This window comes from Neolamprologus multifasciatus, chromosome 7, assembly GCF_963576455.1.
Source record: "Neolamprologus multifasciatus chromosome 7, fNeoMul1.2, whole genome shotgun sequence".
In the NCBI taxonomy this organism is placed as follows: domain Eukaryota; kingdom Metazoa; phylum Chordata; class Actinopteri; order Cichliformes; family Cichlidae; genus Neolamprologus; species Neolamprologus multifasciatus.
The window spans coordinates 1,404,495-1,430,873 of NC_140445.1; the positions used below are offsets into that span (position 1 = coordinate 1,404,495).

Below are 26,379 nucleotides of genomic sequence, written 5' to 3' on the forward strand. Positions count from 1 at the left end.
TGTATAGAAATCATAGATATACCAACAAGACTGTACATCACTGTAACAACAGCATTTTCATTCAAAGGCTTTATGGCTTTAATACCTGGGGGGGGGGGTCTCTTTTTTGTCCCAGTCCAGCCCTGGGCACGACACGCAGTGAGTTAATCTGAGAAGGTGCATCAAAAAATAAATGGCCGCGCCAGCGGTGCACATCGCAAATCAGCTCACAGACACATTAGTTGTGCCGCTTCTTAATGACGGTATCTTAGCTAACAACCCAACTACCAGATTCAACTTGTCATTGGCTAAAAATAACTTAGCCTACTGGTGAGAGGGACGTTGTTAGCTTTCCACACTCCGACACTTCAAAAGCTTCAGGAGCTGTCCGCTCAGCGCAGCATCAGCACCACGGAAATACACGGATACATCCGTAGACTCGAGACAGATCAAACCAGAAGCTTTAATGAGCAGCTGGTTTGTCTCACATTAACTGGCTGAGTTAATGCGACATCGAAGCAGCTGATTGAACTGAAAAGCTCGACTCTGTAGGGTCAAAGTTTACAGAACTACAGAAGCAGCTGGAATCCACAGCTGTGCGTGTTCATGGAGCTGCATGTTCACCTGCTGGACGTCACTACCTGACAGGTTTAACTGTCTTCAGAACATTGTAGAGGCCTAATTGACAGTGTTTGGCTCTAATATCTGTGTGAGCAGATTTTCTCTCACATGAGTCCTCAGGCAGCCTCTGAATGCTGGACACTGGGAGACCAGAGATCACATTAACATGTGTGTCTCTGTATTAACAAACATGCCATATTGGCCCAGTTCATTTGCTGTTATGGATAAAAAGTGTATTTTGTTTCAAATTAGCTGATAACTATTCGCTGATAGCTGCCGACATCTGCAAACAAATATAATTCTGTAAGGTTGTTTTATATAGTGAGTAACTGTTAATATAGAGCGTTATTACATTTATTGCTAATGCAGTCATATGGCACACTGACCTCTGAGGAAACTTTAGATGCACTCATCATCAGAAAGGTTGCCGACTCCTGGTTTAGTGTCTTCATCTGTGCGTCTTTGTTGCTCCTGACTTACACTTTGTGTTTCTGTGTTTAATCATCTGTTAAAGCTCTACAACTAAAGAGAAAGTCATACCTGCACTTCCTCTAGTTTCTGCATTATTAGGGAGGGGCGTGGCCTCTGTGACAGGTGGATGATGACCAATGTTGGCACGGTCTCTGCGCAGAGAAAATCTGCGTTGCGCACACAAAAAAAATTCTAACCTGAATTGAAATGAAAGTAAATATGCGCCGACACCGGAGTTTTAGCAAAGCGGCTGATGTGGAGTGAAGTTAATGACAACGTGCACAACCATTGGAGATGTGAGCAGGACAGACGGACAACTGACGGACAAAGTGTGGACTTTATACCAGTTTTTAAATTGTGTTGATCGGCCACGTAAAACCAGAGTTATGATAAAATATCTGCAATGTTTGTTTTTCTTCCTGAATACTGTCGTTGTTTATATTTACTGCAGGAAGAAACGGGAAAAACGGCGTTTTATAAGGAAAACACTCGAAAGCCTGTGAACAAAAACAACACCAACCCCCACCCTTTCCTATTGGTCGAAAAATGTACCACCTCGACCAATCAAAACATGGCATTTAGTTGTTAAGAAACGGGAGGAAGGAGGAGTGACGGTGTGTTTGAGATGTGTGTAGTTAGTGTGTAGTTAGTGTGTAGTTAGTGTGTAGTTAGTGTGTAGTGTAGTCAATAGTGTTGTTGTGTGTCAGAACAATGAGGCGACTGCTGAGTGTTACAGGTGTTACAGCAGTGACACATCTGCTGCTGTCAGGCCTGCAGGTATCAGGCTGTTGTTCTCCTTCATCTCATAGTGACACAAATTATTTTTGGAGCGGCACAAATAATTTGTGTGGCATCAGATTTGATGCAGAACAGCTGATTGTTCTGTAAATAGTTTGAAATGTTTATTTAAAAAACACCTTGGCTGCATTTTAACAGCTGCAAAACTTTGTTGTTTGCAAAACTCAGTTACTTTTTTGAAGAAGTAACTATATCATTAATTGCCCAACATTGGTCATTATTTACTGTATGTTGCAGACAGAGTTACAGACTCTCTCCCAGACCACAGACTCATCATACAGTCAGAGCAAAAAAAATAAAAATAAAAATAATGTTGTTTTCAAAATTGGAGTTCAAGTTATTTTTACTTCCAATAGTGTTAACATACTGCAGGTCATGAACAAGATTGTTCTTATTTTCATTGTAACAGGACTAAAGCAGTTAATTAAAAGTAGTCTAACATAAATGCTGTAATTTGATTACTTTAATAAACATGTAACTTGAATGATTCGATGCTGGCGTGACCACAGTGCACACGTCTGCTGTTGCTCACAGTGTCCCAGTGTCCACTCAGGGAGTTTGTGTGTTCACACGTGAAACATTAGAGGGCACATTGATGATGACGTCACCTCAGTTAATCCCTGAGGCGACCCTCAGCTACAGGTTTGACAGCTTTTCTCCCCAAATAAATGAAATCATCATTTCAAAACTGCATTTTATGAAAAGTGTGATGCAAACCAGATACAGAGTTTTTGTTTTGGCTGCAACTTTTATTTTGAAGGCAAACTTTCTCCATGTCTGGTTTGCGTCTCATCCTTTCAAGTTTCACTGCAGCTCAGAGAGTGAAAGTCAAGCGTTTGCAGACAGATTCTTCCACGCAAACTTGACGTCAACGTGTTTTTAATGCAGCACCGCGTCTGCGACCAGTTTCACCCTGTGGCTTTTCCCACTTTTGTACACTGACTGAAGGTTTCCAGTGGGTCTCTGACTGAGGCCTTAGCTCTCCACTCTTTATCCAAAATGACATGTCAGCAGCTAGACCAATGAGCACTGCCACGTTCTGTCCCCACACCTCATAAAGCTAAGAAGGTCCTGACAGGTGAGTCGAAGCCCACCTTTGATGTTTGGGGTTATAAGCCAGGACGATAACTCTGCACACCACCACTCCAAATATAATAACATGGCTCTAATAATGGACCTACCTCTCAGCAGACAATATTCCCACTGGAAGAGAGTGATGACTAAACTACTCAAACCTAATTTACATGAAAATGGCTCCATATTCAGGCCAGGAAATATTCTAATAATGCATTCACAGCTGGCTGCAGACATGGAGCCAATTCAATCTCGTGGAGGAAAAATATTGTGCAGTTTTGTCGTGTTTATTTGAAGAGCACGGAGCTGGCCTTCCTTTACTTCAGGTAGCTGCTGTCATTGTTAATCAGTCCCTGTGCTTGTCGGGCTGCCAGCTCTGCGTTGGAATTACCTGCCAAGAGGATTTAGAGTAAACTCTCTGCAGAGCAAATGGCAAACAAACAGTTTCCAAAGAGCAGGAGGACTCCACATGCAGCCAGGCCATTGAACAGCAGGTACTCAAAATTATGCTGGCAGCGCCTTTTTTTTGCCTGACATGTTCTTTAACTACTTTTAACCTCCAGCGTGAGCTCGGAACAAGCTGCTCAGCTTAGAAAGGCCTCTGAGCGAGAGTGCAGCAAGTACAGATCTCATCAAAGAAAAGTTCCCTGTACAGATGATGAGCTGATGAGCATCTATTTTTATCTCCTCTCAGCTGATTGTCCATCCCTGTGGACTGGCTCCCACATTCCCTCACGTGAACCTGTGGGAGCTTTCACATCCTATTTTACTGTCAGAGATGTAAAACCACCAGGGAGCATGTTGCAGAAGCTGTGTGAAAAGAAGACGAGCGGGATAAAAATATGCAGATAAGATTGGCGTGCAAATAATCAATCATTAAAATCCGCAGGGAACAACGAGCGTGGCCAACAGGAAGCAGGAGGCATTAACAGACCAGACTGAACCACACGGAGCTGCTGCTTCTGCTCACAGTGGACACAGCAGAGTAACGGATGGACGTGTCAGAGGTCATCAGATCCAACCTGTGCTTGCTGATTGCCTTCATGTATGAAACACTTTGTGTTGCAAGTTAACATCCCTCTGATGCCTCCAGCACCGTGTGGACTTCCTGTGAAGGACACACAATATCCTGAAGAGTGTGTGGGAGTTTGCCGAGGTTCACCAAACACATATAGAAAGTCTTCATCCTGTGTATAAGGCTCCTGTGGCACTTTAACCCTCTGTATTTACTGCAGACTGCTCTTTTTTATTCTTTATCCTGCTGCTGTAATAAAACAGTTTGTTTTGGTGCACGATGTCATTCTGCTGGCTTCATCATCCCCAGCTGAAGCAGCGAGGGGGAGAATTAGACCCTTTTAGTCCGAAATTATAATGATTCCAATTATAGTGGATGACAGTCTGTGAGCAGCTCCCAACCAAACCGTGCAGTAACCGTGCCTTTGTGAGTGGCTGCTGCAGTTTCTGTTAAATCAGCTTAAAGTGTCATTCACACAGCTACGAGGGAAAAGTGTCTATTCCACGAGCGGTCGGCGGGTAGAGCGGGGTCTCCATCTCCATTACAGCAGCATGCCATCACCTTTGGCCTGATAACAAGCCATTGGTTTGATTCAGGTGTGTCAGAACAAGGATGCATCTAAAAGCTGCAGGACAGTAACTCTCGAGGACTGGAGGTGCGGGCCCTGCTGTGGAGGTTTCTGACAGTTGCTGATGTGAAACTGGTTGCAAAGAGTCAGAGAGTGCTGCACCGACAGCCTCTGCAATTGCTTTGGTCACTAGCAGGTTGCCAGTAGCTTGAATGGAAGTTGTCTGCAAACTACTCGCCAAACAGCAGCGACACTGTGATGCAAATTCAACCGTTTGAAGCTGGAATTGCGTTGGCTGCAGTGAGAAGGCACAATATTCACTGAATAGCACTCTCCATTTCTCCGTCATCGCTGCTTGATGGTTATTTAGTGAGTCAGCAGACGAGCAGACGTCCTCTTTGTGACCATTTTTATCAGCAGCGATCAGTTGGGACTGCGTAAATATGCTAACAACTGGAAGCTGTCGGGGGGGCTGCTGCTGGTCTGCAGGCCTGTGTGAGAGGTACAGAATTAGAGTTTAGTCGACTTCCTCCTTGACATCAGCTGAGAGCTGAAGGTGTTTTCAGTAAGAGCGTGTTGTTACGTGAGCTCTTTTAGACATTACAAATGCCTGGTCTGGGGTTATGTGACATTTCATCAGCCAGCATTTTTCAAATGATCTTCAGGTCAACGAAACCTGTAACGCTGCCTTCGTGCTCGTCAATCAAACATCAGCAACCCAAAAAGCAAATAAGAAGGAAACGAACGACTGTGAGGGGAAAACGAATGGAAGCAGCACAACAGAGAGGCATCAAAGAAGGAAACGCACAAGAGACGGAAGCAAGCGGGGAAATGGATGAAAAGAGGAAGCGAAGGCGTTGGATGGGAGCAAAGGTGGACGTACAAACGGACAGAAAGCTGAGTGCAGCACTCACTTTACAGCTTCTGTCAGTGTTTTCATGCTGTGAGGATAACTGGATCATACGTGTAACGGTAAATCCAACAGCAGTCGTAGTCGCCTGTGAAGGAAAGGAAGTTTTCAGAGGCGTCTTTTTAAGCTGCAGGAGGGCTTTCATCAACTTTACATCTATTAACTCACTTTTATCTACAGTTCAGCAGCTCTCAGAGACATCCAGGACCAGGAGTGCTCGCACAAAAGACTCATCCACGGAAAATCCCAGAGTTCTTCCATCAATTTCTTCTACAGCCATGAATTTGGCAGCATTTTTATGTCTAATAACTTGAAGATAAGCAGCCACCTGTGGCCCATGGTGATATCCACCATGGTCCCTGCGTCTGCCCGATTGGCTCAGTACGGCTCCATTTGTGCTCACTTCAGGAAGCAATCACTCACCTGTGGCTCGTTATCCTGCCTCCTGGCTCTATTTAGGACATTCAGAGCTTCTTGTCACTGGACCACATTAGTGTGGCCCCAGCTCTGAACTTCCCTCGTGACTTCCTGATTTTGATTCTTCCTCATTGTTTGTACATTCTTGGACCCGTCTTCGTACATCTTCCCTGGTTTCCCAAAGTGTGAGCGTTTGGCAGCGTGTTGTGAGCGGAGCGTGGTTGGCGATCATGTGTGGAGTAGCCTTTGGCCTTTCCTGCCCTCGGACCCCTGGAGCCCCTGATCTTTTCCCCACCTTTGTAAATGAAAACTCTTTTACTTTATATTTTTATTATATTAAATTATTATATTATATTTTAGTATATCTGATGGCACGATACAAACATTTGGTTAGAGGGGAAATTGATTCAAAGTTTTCATAGATTCTTTTTTCAAAACGTTTAAACCTGCAGTTTGATGTCGTTGTCCCATTTTAAATAAAGCTTAGTCCTGAAGTCACTTGCAGATTATTGCATTGAGAAAGTGACACTGAAGGAGGAGATTGTGGACCTTATATCAACACAGCACAGGACTCAAAATTGGATAAGCTGAGAGATACGAGGCTGTGCCAAAATCCCAGTGAACAGGCAAAAAGGAAGAGAAGCGACTCCAATTAATGTGAGTCAACTTGACATTACAGTGCACTGAGTTTTAAGTTTTATTTATACAGCGCCAAATTACAACAACAGTCGCCTCAAGGCGCTTTGTATTGCACAGTAGATTGTACAGAAATATATACAGAGAAAAACCCAACAATCATATGACCCCCTATGAGCAGCACTTTGGCGACAGTGGGAAGGAAAAACTCCCTTTTAACAGGAAGAAACCTCCAGCAGAACCAGGCTCAGGGAGGGGCGGGGCCATCTGCTGTGATTGGTTGGGGTGAGAGAAGGAAGACAGGATAAAGGATAAAAATCTTTTCCAATAATGGACTGGTCCTCGTACTCGCACAATAAAACAAAATAAAAGCAAACCAACAAACCAGGGCTGTCAACGTTAACGCTGTGATCACGTGATAAAAAGTTTTAACGCAATTAATCCATGTGGAGCGCAGAATGACTCAAGATCCTTGAAATGTGTCTGTCAACGGATTTCGAACAGTTTGTCCATCCTGCGCTCCAGATGGTTGATTGTGTTAAAATGTTAATTGTGTTAATCGTGATGACGGCGTTAACGTTAAAATATTTATCTGGTTCCAACAACAGTTTTCACAATAGCATGTGTTAATGTACAATCCTTAATGTGTGTGTGTGTGTGTGTGTGTGTGTGTGTGTGTGTGTGTGTGTGCGTGTGTGTGTGTCGGGTGGGTGGGTTCGCTGAGCTCATAATGAAATGAAAGCTAAATGTTTTTCTCCTTGCTTTTAACTCTCAGACCAAAAATGACCTTTAAACATCCAGATTAAACAAACATTTCAAAACAGACTTTGATGCAATTTTGACCCAAATTTTGCAGGAAATTTGTAGATATGAAGAAATCTTTTTATTTAATGCAAAGACCACGAGTCGACCATCTAAAGGAGCCATGTTCTGGGTCTTTGCCCCCGTCAGAGACTCATTTCCACTCATTACCAACTACACTGTCAATTTGATTTTAGCTACAGGGTAAAAGAGCTTCTTTTCTTTTCCAAGCCTGCATCCACATTCAAAGCACTTGTGGACTTTCCAGGCTTTGGTTACCTAGGTAACCTTCCAGTATCTTTATTACATGAGTCAAGCAAGCAGCTGCCGGCTTCAAACCGCTGTTCAACAAGTGAGACGAGATGTTTCAGAGCTTGTTCCAATTAACCAATTAAACCTCAAAGGAAGCGCGGGAGTTTGATGCATGGAGAGCAGCCGACTAACCCGGACTGTCATAATCTCATTTTCCCATTCTGCTGTAGCTCCCAGCTGTTAGCCCATCTCCTAATTACCTATCAGAAATGATTCTGTCTCCTTTTCCCCTTTGTTGCATCATCCAACTTCCTGTTTCCTGCCTATTGTTTCCTGTTCCTGTTTATTGTGCCTCCTTTGTTGTTTGGGTTTTTGTTGGCCCCCTTAATAGACTGCGGCATTGATATCTGCCTATAATCTGCATTCAGGGTCCTCGGTCTGTATTCAGTGGGACAGGTGTAGGTTTTTGGCAGGTGTAGTCTGACAGACTGAGGGCTTAAACAGGTGCACGATTGTTTTGGTTGGTGAGTAGTCGAGTAATTTCTGAAATTCTTCCAAAATATTTATTTTAAGGGTGAGCACTTATATCTTTATTATATTCAAGAGAAGGCAGACATTAGTTTCTTTAGTTGAAGCTTTGTTTAGCAGCGCTGCATGGCAGGAAAGACCCCCTGCTCAGAGAAACACGTCTGTAAACAAGGGCACAAATGGAGACGGGATAAAGCAGAGAAGGAGGTTGGGATGCTTCCACATCATCTCACTTCTAACAGCTTTGTTCTCAGGATTTGGAAGACAGGTCGTCCTTAAGCACAGTGTGAATCTCTCATTAGTAATCACGTTTTAAATGCATCGTGGGAACTTTAGCCAGCTGCTGATCTTGGGTGTTGTGGACATTATTTCAAACTCTTCTCGTTAGAGGTTATGCCGTCTGCCGTCGACCTTCTGATGTGGACTTTTGGAGGTTTTGCTCTTCTCCGTATTAAAAGTTGCTGCTAAAGGAAGTGAAAAGTGAGAATATGTGAGGGAGACTGGACTTTAACTTCACCACCGATGACCTCTCTCAGGAGACAAAGACCAGAGCATGTGATGCTTCGAACTAATATAATCAGGCTTAAAACCTCCACTTTTAGCCGTCAGTTCTCCTCGTAGCGCTCTAAGAGGAAAAGTGAAAGGTCTGCCTGGCTGAAGCTGCGGGTGGATTTTTCTTCATCAGCGATTTAAAGTGTCAGCAGAGGTGAAGCCAAAGAGTCAAACTTTAAACCTGCCTGGTGGTGACGTGGCTGATTATGCAGATGTTCCCTATAACTGATTCCACTTCAGTGAGTCTCCATCGATGCGTTTCTGAGAGTTATTATAAAGGATTTTCTTCACATGCAGCTGCAGAAGTCTGCAGGTTCATCGGTGAGAAAACTGAAGACATCAGACTGATGAAGGTGCAGCTGCAGCTTTTGGAGACCTAATGTGAACAATCAAAACATTCAAGTCAATAAAGTTCATTTATTTATATGGTAACAATTCACAACAAGTGTTTCAAGACCCTACAACGTAAGATTACCCAAACCTTAAAAGCCCGCGGTCGGTTTAGCGTGCTAATAACAACACGTTGATCGTGCTTTAACGTTTACACATTAACTAATGGTCAGATTTCTTTGAGCAGACGTCTAAAAGACATGTTGGCAGTTTGGAGGACGTGATTAGTGACGTGAACTCAGAAAGCTCGAACAGAGAGGCTACACAAATGTCTGCAGGTGTTAAAGTTGCTGTTCGTGGTCATACAGACTTGATCTCAGCAGCAGAAGTTCAGGCTACGCATTCAGCTGAGCCCGACTGTATCAGGCTCCTCCCCCACAATGAAGCTGTCAGGTTCATCACTGAAGCGATGAGTACTTTCAGGCTGCGCTCTGTATAAGTGACCTTAATTTCAGGTATATACCTCCTCGTTCATAAGAAGATGGGCGTGGTCACATCACCTTGGCGTGCTGTGGAGTTTGAGCATCAGCAGCCTGAAGCGTTGACGACGGCGGGATGGATCCATCTCCTGACACTGAGCATCGCAGCAGAAATGGAGACTCGAGTCTTTCTTCTGTGAACTGTGATCAAGCTTAAATCACCTTCCACATCCTGAGGTCTCGCTGGTCTGTCTCACGTCAAATAGAACGAGGGCGGCGTGAAACAACGACACATCATTAGTTTGACTATCAGTGAACAACAGTTAGTCGTAGAGCGATGTTTCTGAGACATCTTTAATCTTTTCACCGGTGAAGTGAAGCCTTCGGTGTTGAAGCGCGTCGTTAGCCGGAGCCACAGCTCCACTAACGTTGATGGACGTGCCCGACTTTGGGGCCACACATGAAATTTAAATGACACCACTCATCTTCTTGCTCTCTTCGCGCTTTGGCTCCCGAGCGCGTAACCTCAGCTGTGACAGCGGCAAACATGGCCTCGAGAAAAACTCGGCGACCCCGACTCATCTGTGCTCGCAAGCTGATGATGCAGGCCAACAAACTGTCAAAGATTTGCACTTTAGCAGCTTCCTTTCTTCTAGAAACCAGGACACGAGAGGCAGAGGCGTCGCCTGCATCGACGTTTCTGCTCCTAGTTTCTCTTTTTAAATGAACTCTGCAGGTCATCACAGAAACAGAGCAGGGACCCTAACACACCAATTATCTGATGAAAGGGTGCAAACGTCTGAGGAGGACACGACCTCGGTCAGACAGACGATAATGAGACCCCATCAATTAAGGAAATGAGAAGAGCGATGTGAAGAAAATGTCCTGCTGCACCAACAGCAAAGAGTCAGCCAGAGCACGGAGACTGACGGAGAACACGCCAGCATCGCGGCGGTGTGCCGTACCGCTGAGGTACACACACCGATGTCTTTCACTTGAACGTGGCGTGTTTCCCATATACTCATTTAAAGCGTCCTTTCTTCTGCTCCTGTGTACCTGTGGAGTAGCTTCATGACACAGCTGCTGTTTCCAACGTGACGTCTGTTTGATGGAATCTTCACTACGAATAAAGTTATTTTGACTTTTCTCAGAAGCAGCAGGTCAGCAGGGAACTTCCTGTGTGTCTGTGTGTGTGTGTGAGTGTGTCTGTGTGTCTGTGTGTGTGTGTGTGTGTGTGTGTGTGTGTCTGTGTGTGTGTGTGTCTGTGTGTGTGTGTGTGTGTGTGAGTGTGTCTGTGTGTGTGTGTGTGTGTCTGTGTGTGTGTGTGAGTGTGTCTGTGTGTGTGTGTGTGTGTGTGTGTGTGTGTGTGTGTGTCTGTGTGTGTGTGTGTGTGTGTGTGTGTGTCTGTGTGTGTGTGTGTGTGTGTGTGTGTGTGTGTGTCTGTGTGTGTGTGTGTGTGTGTGTGTGTCTGTGTGTGTGTGTGTGTCTGTGTGTGTGTGTGTGTGTGTGTGTGTGTGTGTGTGTGTCTGTGCTGCACTCATCTTCACCTCTGCGTCAGCAGCTTCAGGAAGTTCTCGGCTTGAAAGAAAAAATCTGCTTTCAGCTCAGTTTGGGGCAGCTGGAGGTCAAAGGTCGCCGCATTTCCACATTCATTTCACACTTTTGCTGTTTATTTATTTTCCTGACCTCAGAGTAAATGTTTATTTATAAGTATAATAAAATAAATAATATACGGAGACTGAGGCCGTTCAGGTTCTGATTTTGCAAACGCAGAAAAGCTTCAGACAAAAACTTTATCAGCTGTTTGTTTTGTGTTTTCTTAAGATTTACTTTTTTAAAATAACATATAAACAAAATATTCTTCTTTAAATCTCAGAAATAAAAGATTTGTGGTATCTGTCTTTTCCTCGACCTTTGAACGCATCATTACTGTGTTGCTCTGTAAGCTGACAGCACATCGCTGGCACGCTACAGCTTACGATGGTCTTTGGTGTGTGTGTGTGTGGGGGGGGGGGTTGCTTTCTTTTTGCATGTTTTGATGTTTTTCTAACAGCAGATCAGATTCTGGCCGTGGCACACACAGAGTGGGTTTCTGATTTGCACACAAACAGGTTGTGTTTGTGAGTTTCAGTGAGCTTTGCAAAGACGTCAAACAGCACAGAGGACAGCAGCAGTTTGTGGACAAAGACGGATCAAAAGTCCTGAAGAATATTTGGAGAAAAGACTTCTCGATTTGCCATGTGGCAGCATAATAATTCAGACATAATTCCAGCGTGAACGTCTATTTGAATCACCTCCGTCTGATTAAAGTCCAGACTTTGACTCGGACACATTTTGTGTTTGTGAGTCGTTCAGAGTTGGGCGTGCTGCTGTGCATCGCCCGAGTGTGCACGCCTGTTTCTTATCATAATCAGTTGGAAACAACTTTTTTCCCTTTGTGTTTTTCTCATTTGAACCTTCAGCTCCTACACAGACCAAACAGAGGGAAACACGGATGCAAAGATCATAAGGACACATCAACAACAAACTTCCAAACTTTTGTGCACTTTTTTGAGCACACGGACGTGAGGATTAAAGCTCTGCGGCCGTTCATATCAAAAATAACCACGTCTTCAAAAGGGGCGCTGAAATATTCACAGCATGCACAATTCAGTGGACTTCCTGAAAGAAGGATTTATGAGGAGGATGAAGTCGGGAGAGGTCTGGCCCTCCTGGAGCGACGCGCGTTTGATCGCGGCAGCAGCTGCACAGTTTGATACCCGTCAGCTCTGTGATCCTCTGACAGTCAAGCTTATCAGCACAACACTGGAGGAGCTCCTCTGTGCTGTATGTCTTCATTTATGTGGTATCGTCTGTATGAAAGTGACTGAGGTGATGCAGGAGGGGAGGAGGCTCTGCCTCCCATTCTACTTTTAAATACTCTAGGAACAACAAGTAGGCCTGCAGTGCTGTTTCTAATAAACTGTCAGTCATGGATGACACTTATGTTAATGTTAAAGGCAGTTAAGAAGAACCCAAACAGGCGATGTTTGACGTGCCTCGTGAATCCATCGTTCCATCAGTGTCTTCAGTTATGATTCTGTGGATGTTTGATGTTTTACGGCTGTTCTCTCACGGCAGTGATTCATATGCTGCTCGAGCCCATTTCACCCCACTACAATTAGTGACAGCTGCTCCTGTGATAATCACTCTGTTCGGCTAATAACAAGCACCTCCACAGCGAGGACGCCGCAGACAGTGAGCGAGATGTTGAGACAAATGGAAGCGTACCCGAGTGTGAATGTGTGCCTCAGAAAATGACTCAGTTTGTTGTTTCTGAGCAGCCAGAAAGGAAGCTGATGTGTACGTTCAATAAGGAGCACCTACGGGCTCACATCCGTCTGCTCCCGGGGGTTATATTGCAACAACAGGAGCCAGCTTTGTGCTCGTAGCTGTCACTGTCGCTCGCAGCTAACATGCTGACAGGGTTCAGCTAAAAATACTCCTGAGCTCACTGCTCGCCCTGAAACAAAGCAAACAGTCGTCACTTAGACTTAATTAGCAGTAATTAGCAGCTGGATATCCTCCTCAGTAGATGTCATTCGTCTTCTTATGTTTGTTTGAAAAGTTCTCGTTGCATGAAACAGTCTGCCGCTTGCTCCCAGCATCGTGGAGAACTTGTGTCTGCGCCTCCGGTCTCTTCACGTAAACACAGCTGCATCTGTGAGCGCGCCGACCCGAGCTAACGCTGCAACACGGGACTCCACACGTGACGTGGAAAGGCTCAAAGCTGGATAAAGCAGGAGATAAATGAAAAAATGCACGTTTGGTTATTCTTAAGTTACCTGGTTATGTGAATAAACAAACATAAGGATCACGATAATACTATCTACTTCCCCCTCACTGCCTAGACCCCTCAGGGGAGCGTAACAAGTGGGGGCTCGTCCGGGATAACATCTGCAGGTTTAGTTGTGATTACATCCGTCATTTTTCCCGTCTATGGTGAAATATACTGAAAGCATCTGAAGTGATTCTGCACTGAAATGTCTCCGTGTGTCTAAACACAGGAACCTATCGTCCCAGCGTGCCCACGATGGAGAAATCGGTTTTTCAGCTGGTGCTGCGTTTTAAAGTTCGGCCTCTAAATCGCTCAGTTTGAGATCTGCATCATCCAGACTCTGATGTTAACATCTTTAACCTGCACTGGACGAAAACGACCTCCAGACGGATCCAACAGTCGAGTACGGAGAGCTCTGCTCCGTCTCACAGACGAGACGAGACAGGGAGGAAGCGAAACTCAACACACTGAACACAGGACTATCAAAATAAAACAGGAAACATTCATAAAGACATGGACTTGACACCGAGACAATGACCGACTCGGGAACAGAGGAAACAAAAATAAGGGGAACACGAATAAATAACTAAACCTTCAGTAGAGACATGACACCAGGGAGCACAGAAAACTAGAAACTAGCTACACATAACAATATTAATAATCAATCCAATTCCAATCAATCAATTCCAGCTAACCAATGTCGCTGTGCAAGAAACTGCACAGTGACAATAAAAAAGTCTGAGTGTCTCAAAAACACAAACCAGAGTCCGGACCGTGCTACATGTGGCTGGGTTCGCTCCTCAAACACACCGGCCATCCCGGCCATGACAACGTCACACAAATCCTTTTACCTGTAAGTCCGACACAGATTCTGTCCTGGAGGAGTGCATTTCAAAAAGTATACGTGCACATATATATGTGGCCCGGTCATGGGGAATGAGACAGGACACAGGAAATACTCTTTTGTGGGCTTTTTTATTCTCCGACTGTACTCGGAGGAGCACAGTTTTAATTCTGTAGTTTTGAGTGAAACGGCAAAATTTTACTATTCCACTGGCTCAGCATAAAACTGCCTTTCAGGGTCTGAGACAACATCTATCATATGTACATGTTAAATTCAAACAGTATAGACAACAGTAGTGACCTGTCAAGAAACACATACAACAACAAAAAAGAGAAAACAAAACAAATAAACACATTGTTTACATCCCACAACTTCGCAGGTCAACTGGCAATAAAGTGCACTGTAAACTCTCTTTTAAACATCCATTTCTATGGGAGAACATCATGAACTCACTTCGGTTTCTCCACACAGCTACTGTGCTGGGACAAGGAATCACACAGCAAGTGATCTCCCCTCTGAATCAAACAGAAACATACAGAGTTATGCAAAGTGAATAACAGTATAAACTTAACAACTTTGAAATGTGTTAGGACACTGTAGCTACTCACGCCAACCCGCTCTTCAGTCCCTTTCACAGCACGTGACCATTAAACATGCACCCGTCGCGCGTTAAGAACTCTACAGAAATGGTCACAAACATGGAGTCATTGCTAAAGAAACTTAGCTAATTACAGTCTACTACAACACTCGTGACAATATTTTGCAGTATGCTACACTTTTTAGCACATTTACCTCTTGTGTAGCTAGCCACAGAATCTTTTGCAGTCTCTAACTCTCCAGTGCTCCCGCTTGTCGCTACCCGATCCTTACCGGAAACCCAATCGGTACTCCGATCGGTACTTACGTCACTTCCTGTCTTTGCCAACATTGCGACATTCAATATATTTGAATGATACGGTTAGCGCCCAGTTAGCTCCTAGCATTTCTCAACAGCTCTGCCTCCTTTTCGACTACCGGGACATTTAAACAATGGATAATCCGTTTACAAACAAATTCATGCTTTTCTCCTCAACAGAGAGCGTCCCCCGATTGAACAACAGCGCCGTAAAATAAGAAGAATGGCGCCTAATTACAGAGTTAAAAATATTGTCTTAGCAATGTTTCACGTGTAGATTCATCATCCAGATGAAGTGTTTACTGACAATTGACAGTGATAGCGGACATCATCATCACTATTCCAGTCAATCCTCTCCACACAGACAAGCATAAACACACTCGACTATCACTAAATCAAATTTAACACACGTTTGTAATGACGCCAATTCAGTTTACAATAGGGTTCATTCGCTCGGTCAGCAGGTGGCAGTATCCTCGTACACTGGGGAGTAAACTGCCATTAAACGAACAGAAGAAGAAGAAAACATCTGCACATGCGCAGTATCGGGTAGACCCGATCCGTAACTATCTTTTTATTTTTCGTTTTTGTCTACATTGTATTGAAATGCTTCATTATTGCAAACAGTTTAAGAGATACTCATTATTCTTAACATTTTAACAGATACTCTGACCTGTAACTATCGTAAAACGCTACAACCGGAAGTAGACACCTTTCGCGCATGCGGGGTACGGATCGGGTTTCCGGTACGGATCGGGTAGCGACAGTGCTCACAGCGCTCAGTGTGTGACGCAAACTTGAGTGCATGCGTGGTCTGGCTTACGGCGTCTCTTAAAGGGACAGTATACCCCCAAAATGCGAGGTCTAATCATCACCATGACAACTCTACAACAGACCTCTGGTAGACAGGCAATCAGTCAAAAACACAATCCCCTCTTTTTAAACCCTTTCCATGCGTAGTATTAGTTCACTTGGCTACATATAAATGATGCTTTTTCTTTGACAGCTGCTTTTATTTTTGTTCTGTTTCCTGATTTCTCTGCAGTGTGTATGGAGCGAGCTGCGAAGCACACGCTGTCTGATTCGATGCTCGTATAAACTTCGATAAATCACATCGAAGTCGAGCAGCAACAACAAATTTGACAAGAACCAAAAATCATTTGTTCGTTTTAGTTTTTTAAAACTCTGCTTTTGTTCATTGTAGTTAAGACGTTTCGTTGGAGCTGACTAACCTCAGACGGACTTCCCCAGGAGTCGATCTTCATCATCATCGCTGCTTTCACGTTTTGTGAAGTTGAAATTTCTGTTTGAAGTCGTCTCTTTACAGTTAAAGAGCCCAGCAGTATCCTGCTTTCCTGTGGGTTAAAGATCAAACCTCACACCTGCACGGTAATTTCAGCGGAGAGCTCCGAGTCCTTCAACAGAAGCCCCGCCGAGTGCAGCAGGCACGAAGGAAGGAGCTTTAATTTCCATCCACACCGTGAGTTCTGTTCGGCTCCTGCCGGGCACGATTGTGAAATGCAAATAGAAGCTGCAGAAAATGACAGAATAAAGAGCCAGAAAGCAGCGGAGGTTTCCTGTGTTCTCGTCGTATCTCCTGAAGTAACCTTTACTAAAAAGCTCCACCTCAGGCTGCAGCCACACAAGTGTTGCTGGGGAGCATTCCCAGCTCAGGAGTCATTTATGAAACGTTCAGTGACTAAAACTTGTATCTCAGGGAGAAGGATTTACAGAAGGCAACGAAATGTTCTCAGTTTATCAGAAGCTGGAGGACTGACGCGTCATAAACATTACAGCCAAGGGCCGGAAAGCTCTGACATCCTCTAATTTCACTAAACACATTTTCTTTTTCCCTCTTTTAAAAAGTCATAACGACATATTTACTCATTTATTTCGACTCATTTTGAGTCACACACAGAGAAGCGTGCAGGGAACAGATGAACGATTGCTTCGTCCTGCTGCGTTTGCAGCAGAAGCCTTCATCGTGCACAAACGAGCGAAAGTGAGCCGAACGGATTTAAGTCGTTTGTTCCTGTGAGGGAAGTGAAATTCAGGCAGCTGCAGAGAAAACATCTGTATTTATTCCTGCATTTCTTACCTTTCTACAGTCAGACAAATTGCTCTACTTGATTTATTCTGAAGGCTTTTGTAACCTGTGGCGGTGCAATCAGGGAACAGTTCCCACAAATCCTACAACACTCGCTGAGAGGCCGTGTCCTGTAAGTAAGGTTTCAAAGAAGCACAAACTGCTTTACAATCCTGAGACGCCACTATTATAACAGTATAAACAGCTGTGAGCTGGTCCCACTGGGAGGGGGCTGAAGCTGAACTGGGATAAAATGATATCATGAGGTCTGGAACGGTTAGAGTGGTCACATTTGGAGGACTGAACCGAGTCACAGCAGCAGAGCTTGGCTGGACTCTGGAGATGTTCTCTAACATAAACCAGTTTATCAAAGTTAATCTTCCAATCACCAACCACACTTACCAACCTTGAGACCTCAGAATTAGGGGGACATTCAGAAAGGGGAGGGGCATCCTCATGAGGACCCTTCATGGTCTAAGTGGGCCGGGTCCTCGGGAGGCTGGAAGTGAGCGACCGTGACGGTCTAGCCTTCATAATTACGTCACGAGCTGTGTCGGTGGAGTTGAATAAACTCGGCCGTCTGCTCCTTGCTATCTAAATTTTACGGAGCCTCGCAGGGGACATGGGAGGGAAAAAAATTAAGACGGACTTTTGCGAGATCTCGCAAAACTTTTGCGAGATCTCGCAAAAGTTTTAGCCGCATTCTTCGGACGCTGGCTCGAAGCCGACCGGGAGGTCGAGGCACGATGTGCCGGGAAAGCGGTGTTCCTCCCGGCTGTAGTAGGTCTCGACCTCCTGTTAGTTCGAAGCTAACGGGAGGTCTCGACCTCTCGTTAGCTTCGAGCTAAAACTTCGAGCTAAAACTGCGGCTAAAACTTTTGCGAGATCTCGAGTTTGTTTTGCGAGATTCCGAGTTAGTTTTGTGAGATCTCGCAAAAGTCCGTCTTAAATTTTTTTTTCTCCCATGTCCCTTGCGGGGCTCCGTAAAATTTAACAGGACGCTGGTGTAAATTAAATAAAATTTCCTGTTTTGCTTTTAGTTTCTTTTTTCTTTTGGTGTCTCAGCTTTTCAGCTGCACCGTTTTGCCACTTCTTCCACTGCAAACTTTGTTCTGCACAGTGAAGGTTGGAGAGGGCCCAGTTTAAATTAATTAAAAAACAGGAAATGTGTCAAATTAACAACATGTTGGCTGTTGGTGCTGCTGCTGCACCAACGACAAGTAGTGACAAGCCCGGAGGACATACTGCAGTGCAACTAAGAACTAACCCAACAAAACAAAATATTTACATACGTAAAATATGTGTATGCCTGGCATTTGATCTGTCTCTCTCTCCAGGTAAATACCAAACAGATGAATACGACTCACTGGAGAAAAACCTCAGAGACATCAGTGAAGAAGAAGAAGACAAGAACAAAGGCAGAAAAACCAGTGAAGAAAGAAAAGAAAAAAGAAAAGTCAAGAGAAAAAATAAAGAAGAAGAGCGATTAAAGAAATAAGCATCAAAGAGAGAAACTGGGAGGAGTGATGAAGAATCAGGACAAGATTCTCTTCTTCAGCTTTTCCTGTACACACACACACACACACACTTATTTATTCTCATGAGGATGTACACATCTTGGACAGGGAGGAACGCTGGTGTAAAGTCGTGAAAAGGTAAGGACCATCTCTGATAGGAGGAGGGGGTCTAAGGGTCCATCTGTCACCATCTTACAGGCTGTGATTGCAGCCATTCCCCAACTCTCTGTGAATGGGACTCATGACCATCAATCAGTGATCAGTGGTTGCTGATCAATAGCCAAGACAATTAGTGGTCTCAACCGTCTCACACTTCTGTTTAATCAGTTTTCTGTTTGACGTTTATTCAGCTGTGTGAAAACTGTAACTTTAATCTGATTTAGACCGCGGGGGTTTGAAAACGATGTCGGGGAGTTCGCTGCTCTCATCGGCTCAGATATTTGAAGTTTACATTCTCGCCTGAAAATATGTTAAAGGGTTATTTTACGACAGAGTAATAAGAGTAATATTAAAACGAAGTAGCTGCCGCCATTGTTGGAAACTGGAATTGGCTGGGCTGTGAATTCTGGGATATGGATTTTCAATTTTGTTGTCTGGGTGGAAAATTCAGAAATTCAGGAGAATGGTGGCTCCGGAAGATTTTCAGGAGGGGCACTGAAATTCAGGATTCTCCGGGAAAAATCAGGAGCGTTGGCATGTATGTCATCAACAGGAACCCATTCTGTCACAAATCGATAGCGCACTGGCTCATGGTCTGCAGTCTGGTGACTGGTTTACATGCAAACATCAACAGCTCCAGTTTTAGTGATTTCAAATGCATAAGCAGATATCTGTGTTTGTGTCATTCACAGTCTGTGGATGCTAACCAGGCTAGCTGGTGTTGGCTAACAGCCCACGACTTTACCTTCTTGTCTAAATGTTTTCCCAATAAGGAGTAATAATAATAACCCAATAAGGGGCGGCCAGAATGTTAAATCTATAGGTGATATCGATCTTATATGTTTACTGTGAAGCTTATGGAACAAATACAATGGATGTATAAAAATACCTTGCTCGAGCATGCTAACACTGAGCACAGATTAAACACAGGTTAGGAATTAGGATCCTGGTTTAATACCATGAATCCACCGCTGAAGGAAAAAGTGTAAAGCATGAAAATGATCCTTTTAACCAACCAGTGTCACCGTCTGGTGATTGGTTCCAAATATTTTTCAGAAAAGCAGGACTGGAAACTGGAAATATGGGACACTGGGAAGTTTTCAGCTTTATGTTAATGTCTTATATCTAAAACAGCAGCGAGTAAGACCTGCCCCAGTCAGTCGGGACGTGTGGGTCAAGAAGCGCCTTATTTTTCCAGTTATTGAGTTTGTGACGTTGTTCCAGTCAATGTCAGGAAGGCAGCAGAGATTTAGACTTTGTCTAAAGTTTAAAAAGGGGGAAATAAATCGTGTCTGTTCAGTTTCACTAATATGAAGATTAGCTGCCCCAAACCCCGGGATCAAAACACCAGACCTCCCAACAGCCAGGAAAACGTCCACATCTGCCAGACCTCCCCTGAGTTTATCCTCATGATAAACGCTGCTTTCAGGCTGCGGGAAGTTCAAAGCTGTGTTTGCAATAGCTCTCTGTACGAGGGAGCGGCACCAGCACAGCCCTCCGTTTGTACGGGACATATTTCCACCAAACGCTGCTTACGATCTCCCTTCATCGGGCGAAAGGTCAAACCTCACGCCATTTCCTTTCCAATATGACGTCTAGCAGAATTATTACATGCGAGGAGCACAAGTTGCGAGAGCGATGTCAAAAAGATCAAACGGGGGTTGCAAAGCCTGAGCTGTCCTTTTACTGAAACGCTATCTCATGATCCACCTGGGCCACATTCTCCAACTTTCTGCAAATACTCTTAAACCTAACCTAAAAACTCAGGGAAGTAGTCCCAGTTTGAGTCTGGGAGCTCAAAGGAATGACTGAGATAGAAGTTTAATGATAAAAGTTTAAACTTAATAAAGTTTAAACTGGACAGAGAAAATATCGGTTGAATTGACGACTAAGAAGCTGTTTGGGTCCGAGCATCAGCGGCGCCGCGGCCCTGATGCTACAGATCTGCATGAGGAGGACTAATGAGGAGCTAAAGGAGGCGATAGGATAGAGGATGGTCTTCTCGGGGAATGCTGAGCTGCAGCTTTTTTCTCTGCAAAATGAAAAAGTCCATTGGTTTGATTTTGTTTCCAATTTTAGGAGAAACTTGGTCGACTAGCTTTAAAACTTTTAAGAAAACAACTTCAAAGAGAAGTAAAATCTATCCTGGCTGTGCAGAGCAGATAAAAGACCAACAAATAAAAAAGGCATCGATTCACTCGGTGAAATTAAGTTTACCTGCTGAATTTTAACAGCGAGCTGTATCTGCAATGTAATTACACTCAGTCAGCAAAGAAGTCGAACACAGAGGCCGCCGGGCACGTCATCGTCTCTGTGGAACAAACGTCTGGTCTTCTTACAGAGATGGTCCAGAGGCAGCCGGACTTATCGTTGGGCTGAAATAGGAGCAGGAAGGTGAGGGATCAGTGCTGACACACGTCCCGTCTGCTGCCGTCTCAACGTGGCTTTATCGTTCTGTACCATCAAGGTTCTCACAGCCAGGCCCTAGCCAATCTAGGGTTTTTACTATGCATGTTTTGCTGTGTTTTACCTTTTTAATATTTTAATATTGTACAGTGTTTTATTTTTATGAGTTTTGTTGCTTGTTTTATGGTATTTATTGGTGACTTGTCCTGGAAAGACTCCGCCCTACCTGATTGTGAACCTGATCACACCTGGGAGGTCCCAGAGGCCGATAAGAGGGCCTGGCAGACCACAGAGCAGGAGGCTTGAGAGACGGGCAACAGTGGCGGAGTGAATGGTGTCAGGCGGCGGCGCCTGCAAGCCCGGAGGGCTGGTGAAGGTTGCCGTGGGCCGTAAACGAGGAGACGACGCCAGCGAGCAGGGATCGGAGAGAGCGGTCCGGCTGCTGGAGTAACTGGAGGCCAGATCATGCTTCTGCGGGGAAGTAGAAGCGGCGAGACAGTGCTCTACATTCCACGGCGAGACGGGCCGGCGCCGCTTGGCGCGTTACAAGGAAGCGACCCGGGGTAAGTCTCCTGACTTATCCCACTCTAATGAACAGTAGCCGCTAAAGAGTAGTGACTGTCGCTGCCCCTTTCTTTCTTCTTTCCAGCAGAGCGGAGAACACGGGCAGGAAGGCGAGGACGCCGCCGGGTTTCCCCCTTGCACACTGCTTGCCTGGATTTTTAATTTTTAGTGACTTTTATACCGTGGCGGACGCCACTGGGTTTTTAATGTTGTTTTATCAATGTTTATTGTGTTGTCCCCTGGCCAGGGTTGTTTTAATTCATCTTACATTTTTAACTGTTTAAATATAATAAATAATTTTTTAGTTATACAGTTTTTAATTCAGTGCATTCCCTTGGCTGCTCCACTGCCCTATTTTTTTGAGGAGGGTTTCCCTCCTTTAGTAACACTTGTGCAAAAATTTCCTTCACCTCGGTTACATTTGAAGCATTGCGCAGCTGATGTTGCAGATCTGCTGCTGTGCTTGGACCATCATCCTGCTGATGACCCAGTTTGGTCCAAGCTTCAGCTGTGGGACACACGACCTCACACTGACTCTCCTTGAAACCCTTCAGTCTTTTTCCAATCAGACGTCATGAACCTTTCGATCCTCACTGAGGACAGCAGAGTCTCCGATGGGGCTCTTGGATTATTGCAGTATCCCTGAACATTTCGTGGTCTGTGGTGGGAACACTGGTTAGGCTTGAATTCATGCCTGTCTGTTTGGAGTTCAGATGTTCCCTCCACGTCCAAAGAAGCCAGTCGAGGTGTTTCGGTCACTACAACAGCTCGTGTGGGCGGGAATGTAGATGAACCTGGAAACCACTCTGTCTTTACCACAACATCCACATCAGAGCAGCCGGCACTCCGATCAGTCCGTGAATCTCCTGCTCCGTCCTTCGCTCTCTCGGATACTTGAGCCTCTCCCCACGCCCCCTTTTCCACCTGAGAACCGTGACCTCAGACTTGGAGGTGCTGATTGTCATCAGCGCCACTTCCCACTGCTGCAAACCAGCCCAGTGCGAGCTCTCAGCCGCCGCTGATGAAGCACATAATCAGAGAAATTTTACTCCTTTATGGCATTTTTGGACTTGTGTCGTCTTCTGCCTGCGCTGATGTTCTTTCCATCGACACTCGGCTTCACGTTTCAGGTTTTTTCAGCTTTGTCAGTCTTTCACTTCCAATGCAAATAAAAGCACATTTTTGCACAGTCACATTTACATTTGGTGCTTCTCCTGTCTGAAGTCCTTACACCTTTCCTCTTTCTCCTCGTGGCATTTTCCATGAAGGGAACAAAATGTGACACTGTGTCTGCAGCTGGTACCTCTCAGTGCCGCCTGCAGCTTCATTTTCCTTCAGTTTTTCTGTTTGACTGAGAGAGCAAACTGCTGCCTGAGACACTTTCCTGATGGTAATTACGTCTTTTTCAGGTCTCGGCTTTGCAGTTTGATTTATGAGGTTCCGCTTAAATGAATCACAGCTAATTAAAACGCCAGGATTGACACTAAATGGGCTGAATATTCTCAGGTAGCTCACACAAACATGATTTCACACGTCAAAAGGAATCAAATAAATATTTATCTCTTAAACAACAAATAAATAAAAAAAAACATTGTGCTGATCCAGTAACTACTGCCTCATAAATCACAGTTTTTATTCTCAACACCATCCAACATCGTTAGTGACTAAGTGCTTAAAAGCTAATAGCTGCACACACACTATGAAGCTGTGCATGTGACTCTGAGTCAGGACAGCATCAGCCCTGCACTCACTCAGCACTAACCTGTCTGACATGTTTACTGTCTGTTATCTGCACTCTGTCTGCTAGTCTGTGATCATCCACACGGATTAAAATGTTGACCTGATCAAGGTGTTAGATAGTGTCAGAGTTCTGCTGCATGAATGTTATCTCTCTCTCTTTGTGCTTTCATGTTTACTAAAACAGCAGCAGCATATCTCCATATTTATTCCCCTGTTGCCATTTTCTGCGCTTCTGCGTGTTCTTATCTGTATCTATGCTGCAGAGAGGAGGAATGATCGCACAGCGCTGCAGCCGAGCAAGCACACAAGAACAGAGCAGAACAAAGAGCACACACGTTTCAGCTGACGACTGAAAAAGCTCAACGTGCCAAAGTGCAAACGGCTCATTTTCTCATTTAAAATCAGAAACACCGACGATGTCATCAGAACACTCTCATACTTTATATTCCTTGATTATTGTTATTCATGATTTTGATTCTCGTTATTGCTTTCTGCCTATTGTAATCCAATTACTTTTTTCAAGTAACGAGTAATGTAAGGGATTACTTTCCTGTAAGCATGCTGGGTTACTGCGTTACTAAACCGTGATTTTGTTTGTGAGAGTGTTTCAACGTCGTACGAGCGTGCGATGTCCGTGGTAACAGACGTGTCAGTAATGGTCGATCTGCACCGCCCACACAAACATCTGAGCACCCTCCCTCTCAACCCCCGCCCACCCTTTCAGGCACCACTGATCCCAACATGCAGACAGCGTGTTCCAGTGTCCGGTCTGCTTTTTTTTGTAATTGTAACCAACGTTGTAGGAGAGAGAGAAATGACATCATGGAGACGTAAGCAAGAGACAGACACATGTCCACTTCCTGTTTATGCTGAAGAAGCAGGAGAGGAACGATGGACACCAGCGATTCTTTGCCACCCTGCAGCTCCGATTGCAGCTCCACGGCTACCGGTGTCGTTTGATCTGGGAGCGTCAGCCACTTTCCATCCCCGGGATCGATCCAGATCAAAGGTCAGGAGTCGCCTAACTGCCACCGCCCACAGGGACATCTGAGCACCCTCCCTCTCAACCCCCGCCCACCCTTTCAGGCACCACAGATCCCAACATGGAGACAGTGAGCCAGTTCCAGTGTCCAGTCTGCTCGGACTATGCCCTCCTCCCAGTCCTCCAGTGCCAGTCTGGACACCTGAGTAACATTTTAATAAACACTTGTCATGAACACATTTTTGTGTCCCGATGCCGTCCGAGGCTCACTTCCTGCCCAACATGCTGAGGTAACCTGGGTTCCAACAGGAACCATGAAGAAGGTGGCTGATTCTGTCCTCTTCCCCTGCACGTACGCTGCATCAGGCTGCAGAGTCACCTTGCCTCAAACACACAAGACCAGGCGCTAAGAGCTGTGTGAGTTTCAGCCATGTTGAACCCAGAACCTCTTGCAGGTGGCAGAGATCATTGAAAGGAGTCGTGCCTCACCTGATGCAGCAGCCATCACCACACTGCAGGTTAGACGTTACTCAGGTCTTTCTTTCACAGAGCGTGCTCCTAAAAAGCTTGTTTTCTCACAGCTAACCTGCAGGGAATGAAAACTAACTCCTCCCCGCTCTGTCAAAGGAAGGAGGACGCCCACGCTGCATCCCCCAGGTGACCCGCTGCTGTCGGTGCGCTCTAGGCGGCTCCCATATCGCACCTCCATCCGTCCTGGTCTCGAACGTAACCCATCCAGGTTTGTCCATTTTTACTTATTTATTCATTAAATATGTTGTTTTTTAGTGTCACCTTAATTACCTATTTATTATAAATCAAAGAAATTAAATGTTTTTAAATATTTATGTATAAAACAAAATAAATGCAATCCAATTAAATTGAAGTCAATTAAATTTGTGCCACATGACATTTTGGCTCTTAGAAGAGTGTTCTTCAGGCTGTGGCACAAAAACATGTGAAAAAGGTGAAAAAAGGTGTAATAATAATGGAAATTAAATAAGGTATGTATTTTAGAAGTGCATTTGTTAACATTTTTTCTTTTTTACTGTGGAAACAAATGATTTAATAATAAAACAAACCAAATAAATCAAATAGAATTTGTAAAACTCCTTAAATTAATAGAGCAATGATTTGTGTGCTACATCGCGATGTTTCAGCCGAGGTCTTCCTCAGGCGAAAAGCTCAAAGCCAAAAGAATTTTGTGAGATCGTGGCTGCTGTGAAACTCTCAACTGCGATCCGGGTTAGGGTTAGGGAATTGACCCGGAAGGTCCAGGAGGCGCACAGTTCTGCCCACAGTCATCTAAAAAATGTTTGTTATAAAATAAAACAAGTGTTATTTTTGTTAAATAACAAAATTGTCTTCTTCAGGCTAAGGTCCACAAGCTGAACTAATGAATATGGCTGCTGTGGATGAGACTGAGATGTCACTCCTTCCATGGTCAAAGCAAGAACGAGCAAACTGTCACCAGTGTTGCCAACTCCTCAGTAAGAAAAATCGCTATTGGCTGTCCTAAAAGTCGCCTTAAATGATGTCATTGCCTAATTTGCATAATTGGTAATGCCTATTGTAACAGGCCCTGTAGGAGATAGAAATAACATCATGGAAGAGACATAAAGTGAATTTTAAAAATGCATTTAGAATGTATTTACAACTACAAATTACATTTCTTTTAGCAATTATTGTTTTTTTATGTCAAAATTTCAACTCTCCTTTACCTGGACCGGCAAAAGTGACCCGAAACAGGCACTCTGGCGGAGGAATTTTTGTGTGTGTTTTAAGTCGTTTTAAAATTGTGAGCCACAAAAAGTACGATTAAAAGAAGAACATTTTTAACCATTAACAATCGAAATGTACATTTCAAGCCGCATCAGACAGCTTCAGTCGAAATCGGATGTATAAGATGGAGTTAAGGCTCTGCAAGGACATCCAATTTCT

The 26,379-nt window shown here is 44.5% G+C and overlaps 1 long non-coding RNA gene across 1 annotated transcript in view; it reads right to left on the reverse strand.

Annotated features, from left to right (window-relative positions):
- The window catches only part of LOC146513398 (uncharacterized), a 225,019-nt gene extending 201,130 nt beyond the window's left edge, over positions 1–23,889 (reverse strand). Inside the window, exons 1-2 of the long non-coding RNA XR_014875284.1 lie at positions 22,548–23,889; positions 17,950–21,982 (exon numbers count right to left, since the gene is read on the reverse strand). This is a non-coding gene — a long non-coding RNA (uncharacterized LOC146513398). The remainder of the gene's footprint in view (positions 1–17,949; positions 21,983–22,547) is intronic.
- Positions 23,890–26,379: the final 2,490 nt, after the last annotated feature.